Here is a 6,000-nt window from a genome sequence, read left to right on the forward strand (position 1 = left end):
CCATTCCCATCCTGTGTTCTGCAGGGATATGGGCTGCGGAGGGCTCTCCTCCACTCTTGAGGGCTGCAGGATGGTGTGAAGTGCCTGAGACAGCACCCACCTCACACGAGCATCCCTAATGATTCCAAATGTGCTACCACTGCTAAAGAGTGCCTGTCCCCACGTCCTCCCTTGTGAAGGTGCTGTGGAGGTGTGAAGGGAAACTGAAGGGGGAGAATCATTCCACTGCTGGAATCATTGCACCAAGGCGGGCAGGACCCTCTGGTCCTCTCTGTGCATCAACCAGAGCATCTGCTGAGTATGGGAGATCACAGCTCTTAACCTCTGGAGCACTGGCATTTGGAGGAAGACTGTTACTGTTTATTGTTTTTTGACTAGACCAAGGAAAAAGGAAACTGCTGAATATGAGCAATGACCCCAGTGAAAACTGAAGTGCTTTAAATGGAACATGACACTGGCTGGGACAGCTGAACACCAGAGATTCATTGTCTCTGGGCCAAATTCTGAACTACTCATGTGTAAATCAATACTGATGGTGAATATAGGTTACAAAATGACACAACGTGAGGGCAGCAGAGGAAACAGAAGAGAGCATCGGAATAATAGTTAGAGATAAAAGATTGCTATCGAGACTTCTTTTCCTTCTCATTACTGTTTTTCCTATAATTGAGCGCTGTTTTCATAAGCACAGCAGATCACTGTCGCTAACCCACACCTCCCTCTCTACTTGTCCCTGGCAATGACCTCCGAGCCCATGCCACCAGCAGTCTTTTCTTGTCCACTGCCCAGGTTCTTGTTTCCCCATGTGGTGGGAGGCTGCAGCAGGGGAGTTTGCCACAGAAGAGAGGTTTTCTGAGTGCAAAATGCACCCCATCCTTCAGGCATCATCAGCACAGAGGTGGCTTCTGCTCCATTACCTCCAACCAGCAGCTCAGAGGAGACACTGCTCAGGTGCAATGGGCACCCGGGGCTGCAGAGCAGATGAGGCTACATAAACATAGCCATAATTTCACAGAAGCCTGGGCTGGAGCCACACTCAATTGCACATACAGAGTGTGAGGCAAACAAGCCTGACCCAAACACAGATGCACTAAATTGTGGTTGTACTGAGGTGACTTGCTTCTCACATCCACCCCTTGTTCTTTCAAAGCGGTATAAGCATCTCAGATAATGCTCAGCATCATTAGGCATGAAGCACCTACACTGATGCAATGGAAACCTTTGTTTCACATAGATAACAGGTTTGTATATAGGAGGCACACCAGAGAAGCAACACGGAAAGCACAGGGGCCTCTCCCCTCCTCACTTCTCCACCATCAGTGAAGGTCTACTGTACCCCTAAAGTGAATCCTGGTCCTGGAGATAGAAATTCCTGCTTGAATTGGGGCCAGAACTTCACCTCTCATTCCTAATTTTAGAAGGCTACTTCATGAGCTTCTAGGAAAAGGAACTGTGTGTGCCGGAATATGTGCCCAGTTCTACTGAGTCAAAGAGGAAATTTGTTTTTTCCTGAGAGCTTTCTTATCAAATCTGCTGCATATCAAACCCAAAATAGCTTGTGTGGCTGCTGGTCAGACCAAGCTTTCCCTCGGCTCCGAGGGATGCTTCAGGAGCTAGAGGGGGATTTGCTAGCTTGCTGCTGCAGGGTGGCATGGCTGTGGTGGGTGCTGTGTGCATGATCTTCATCTGCTGCAAACCCGAGGGACATTAATTTAGTTTAATTGACTTTTCCACTGTTGGAATGCCGTTGGCATGGTCTGAAAGCGGGTACACCAACACGTGCTGGGCCAAGCCAACAGCTGGTGCATGGGTGCCCTGCAGCTGCCTGGCCATTCTGTGGGCATCATTCAAAAGGGATGCAATCCTTGCGGAGCCACAATGTCTTCTGAGCCCTTGGGCAAGTGCTTAGCATTTGTATGGGAGGCTCCAGACCTGGAGTGTCAATATGCACACAGAGAAAAGAATATAGTCTTTGGCGTTTGGTTCCTAGATCACCCAGCCCTTTTCAGTCATTGTGCCCCTAATTTTCTGTTTTCCTTCAGTGAGGCAGAATTAATTAATCCTTATTCCTCCGGGCATCTAAAGAAGACATCCACTAATGTCTGACAGGTCTTCTGGAGGGGACTGCACAAGATATTGCTAAAAAGGTTGTTTTTCTCTGTGGTTACAACATACATGGTCCCATCCTTTCCCTAAATGCCTTGCTAGAGAAAGGAAATCACAGTGCAGAAGTGGCTTAGCATAAGCCAGGCTTGTCTTCTTTCTTTGCAGTGCCTCAGTATGACTGTAGCCACCAGTCTGCCTGTTTTACAGAGATTGGACATTTGCAGTGGGAATTGTCATGAGGATTTTGCTTTTATCACGCTGGAAGTTCTGAATACAAACATCTCCAGAACACGCAAAGATACTTATTATGCTGGTTACCATCAACAGACTTGCTTAATTGGGGAACCATGTCTGGTAGCAAGAAGAGTGTAAACACCAAGATGCCGAGGTGATGTATACAACAGAGTTAGTCAGAATTCAGTCTCCATAGCTCACGCATCACTTGCCCCAACTCAACCTGGACATGACATCTGGTGTGAATCCTGTTTAACTTATTCCCTAGCCCTGGGAGACGTTTGCAGCACAATTCCAGCTCGTATCCCACCTGCAATACATCAGGCAGTCCCCCCTTTCTCTGCCCATTAATGAACTCGGGCTAAATTCAGAGCAGCACACGAAGTGAAAGGCACCGTGTCTCCCGACCACCCAGACTCTTTACCCACCCCAGCCCACTCTGGAATGTCAGGACAAACACCGTGTGTAACTCCCCAAACAATGTAAGTAATCACTTTTAGATGGGCTATTGTGTGTGGCATTCATCTAGGAGATGGTATCTGGGAATGGTGTTTTGTGTGCTAGTGCATTTTAATAGCACGTGAGATTACATCTCTGGCTAGTGTTTTTATTCGCTATACTATGGTAATTGGGTGATTTTAATCTGCGGTTGATTTTATATTTTCGTTAATGTAGCTAGCCCTGGGGGAAATGGTGTAAGGATGTCTCTGACTAAAATTAGCCCTGGCAAAGTCTAATTCACCCCTTCCGCCAGCTCACTGCAGAGCACTAGGGATAAAACACGGTTGAAGGTCCAACTAGCTAAATAGATGGAGAACCTGCCAGCCTGGGCTTTCCCTCCTGCTCAAGCTATTCACCTCTTCAATGGAGGCACAAACACAACGTTTTGAGAGCCCTGTATCCTCCAAAATTCCTACCCATTCCCAAAGAACAGGCATGCTGTCCCTCAGTTCACCAGGAAAGTATCAACAGCTTTTTTTGAATGCTTTTTGCATCGTTGTGCATGATGCTTAAGGACTTTTTTGATTGCATCCCTGGAGATGCTGCTGCAGCGATGGTCCAGCTCTAGCAGTCGACACAGAAAACTCTCCAGGAACCCAACCTCTGTGCCTGCACTCCTATCGCCTGAGGCCATGGGGACCTCCATGCTGCTAAACACCCCAGAGGAGTTTTCTGCACTTATATTTCCAGTTCTAGAAACATTTTGCCCCCAAAATGCATCTGACTTCTGCACCGCAGCCAGGCTGTGCTGTGCTGGGCACAGCAGAGGGCCAGGGCAGGTAAACCAAGAGTCATAATGAAGATCTTAATGTATGAATCAAGCGTAACACAGGCTGGCTCCTTGCCACCTCCCCAGAATGAAAGAAACTAATGCGATGTTCCCGAGGTGCCTGGAAATATTTTTGTAGTGAATTGAGCCCTGCCCAGCCATTGATTTCTCATTTCAAAGGTCAAAGCTATTTGGTTTCATAATCACTTGTGTAACCTCTGATGGAGACCTGGTGCAGCAATGAGGGAGATCCTGCTTTTCCAAAATGCAGAGGTAGATGTAAACATGGATCCTGGCTGAGGATGAGGAAGAGGTGAAGGCAGAAATGCCATTGCCCTCTCAGGGGGCAGAAGTCCTATGGTTTCATCCATGGGGTTTCTAGCAGCCCACTTGGCTCCTCTACTGAGATGCTCATTACCCTGAAAGTCATACTGAGCTCTTCCCACTGCTGCCAGGTCCCTCTGAGTCAGGGTTTGAAGGCTCTTGCCAAAAGGTCATGCCTGTGCCTGGCAGCTCTGCTGTGCAGCCAAACAGGAGCACCATGCATGGGAATCATGGTGCTGTACATGCTATAAATGCAGATGCAGTCAAATGACTTGTCTTCATTCTTAAAATGAATCAGTCTTGGGGATCCAGCAGCTAGAAGGGCCTCTGTGTTGTCCTCCAGTGTACCCCAACACCAGCAGAGAGCTTATGCGCTGTCTTGTCCTTGTCCCACCTCCTTTGCACAGGAGCCCATGTGTTTCCCAGCAGTAGCACAAGGGAGTTTTATTCCAGTTTTTAACCTCTCCATGAGTCACCACAGCTCCCCACTCTCCTGTTAGCCCCGTCATTGTTGAATTCAACAGTCACCGCTGTTTGTGTAATGTAACCACAGGCAACCAGCTGTATGTACGTGTGCTGCGGGTAAAGCACTCACAGGGGGAGACCTGTGTGCATCCCTGCCACTGCTAGCAGCTCGCTCTGCACAGCATTAGGCAGTAGAGTGGTGGGGCAGGACCACAGGGACCTCCAAGCTCCCCATCAGTGGTTGGTGTGTGTGGTTCTTGCTTGCTTAGGAGACACAGGAAGGTGGCCATCTGTCCCTTTACCAGCACAGCGGCTGCTTTTGCTTCTCAAGGCTAAAGTGTGTCACAGGAGCAGCATCCACATCCCAGAGCTGACAACACAGGGCTGTGCACATCAGGGCGGAGGTATGTTGGTCCAGAAACAGGAACTTTTGCCTGTCACCTGAATAGGTTTGACACTCAGCTGCAGACTAAGGTGGGTCAGGAGCTGTCAATGCAGCATGGGGCTTTCTGCCACAAGAACACAGTAGATGTTTGAGGTGAAGGCTTCCTTTTGAGAATAGCTCACTCCTTTAAAGAGTTTACACAACAACTTAAATAGCTTCCAAAGAGACTGCCTAAAGTTAAAAGACCACTGGCGATTTTACAGGCCAAGCAGAGGTGTGGAGGAGACCTGGTGGTTCACTGTGTCTGGCGTCCGCTGCATCAGCTATACTTGTCCTGCGCAGCATATCACAGACTTTTCATCTGGAAGAAAGCCTTGTCCCTTTCCAGATTTAGAGTTTTAGTGTGGCTGTGGTTGATAGACCCTGATAAGACAAACATTTTCTAGGAAGGTATGTATTCCCTTTCCTTGTAAATCTCAGCTCATTCCTATTGCATGAGTTAAGGCAGCTGCTGAGTGGGTGCAATTTTAAAAGGGAAAATCCTGCTTGAAGTCCAAAATAAATAATAACCAATAAAGCCATGTGAAAAGTAATTACAAGGCTTTAAATAAACAAAAATGAAATGCGCAGCACCCCTATCCTTCACCTGCTGTCAACCTGACTTTAGTAGTTGTATTTCCCAGCCCCCAGGGTGGATGTGGATGGTTTATTGAAGCAGGTAAAGCAGTGCAGAGCGTACAGAGCAGCTGCTTTTCACGGGGCTCTGGTGCCAAGAGTAACAACCTTCTCCTTCAGAGCGAGTGTGGGACCAAGAGGCCGTAGGTCCTGGCCCCATCACTCACTTTGCCAGCCAAGTCATCGAACCTTTCTTTTCCCCCAAGAATCTGAAGCTCATTAATTCAACAGCCCTCGCAGTCTGTGCTATTATTATCATTATGAGTGAAGTTAGCAGATTTTGTGGGAAATGTGGGAGACCCCAGTTCACAGGAGCTTTGCTGTGGGGCAGGAACAAAGGCATCTGGACCAGACCCATGAGACCCAGCTCTTGGCTCTTTCATTCCTGGTCACTGCTTCTCCGAAGCTAAAGTCTTTCGAAGGGGAGCCCATGTCAGGAAGCAGCTGCCTCATACGGAACCCTGAAAAGGCAAAACTGCAGCTGAGCACAGTCTGAAACCCCTCCGCTGTGTCCTTTACATGGCTGCACCACCTCATTCAT

The sequence above is a fragment of the Lathamus discolor genome, chromosome 10, assembly GCF_037157495.1.
Source record: "Lathamus discolor isolate bLatDis1 chromosome 10, bLatDis1.hap1, whole genome shotgun sequence".
Classification (NCBI taxonomy): Eukaryota; Metazoa; Chordata; class Aves; order Psittaciformes; family Psittacidae; genus Lathamus; species Lathamus discolor.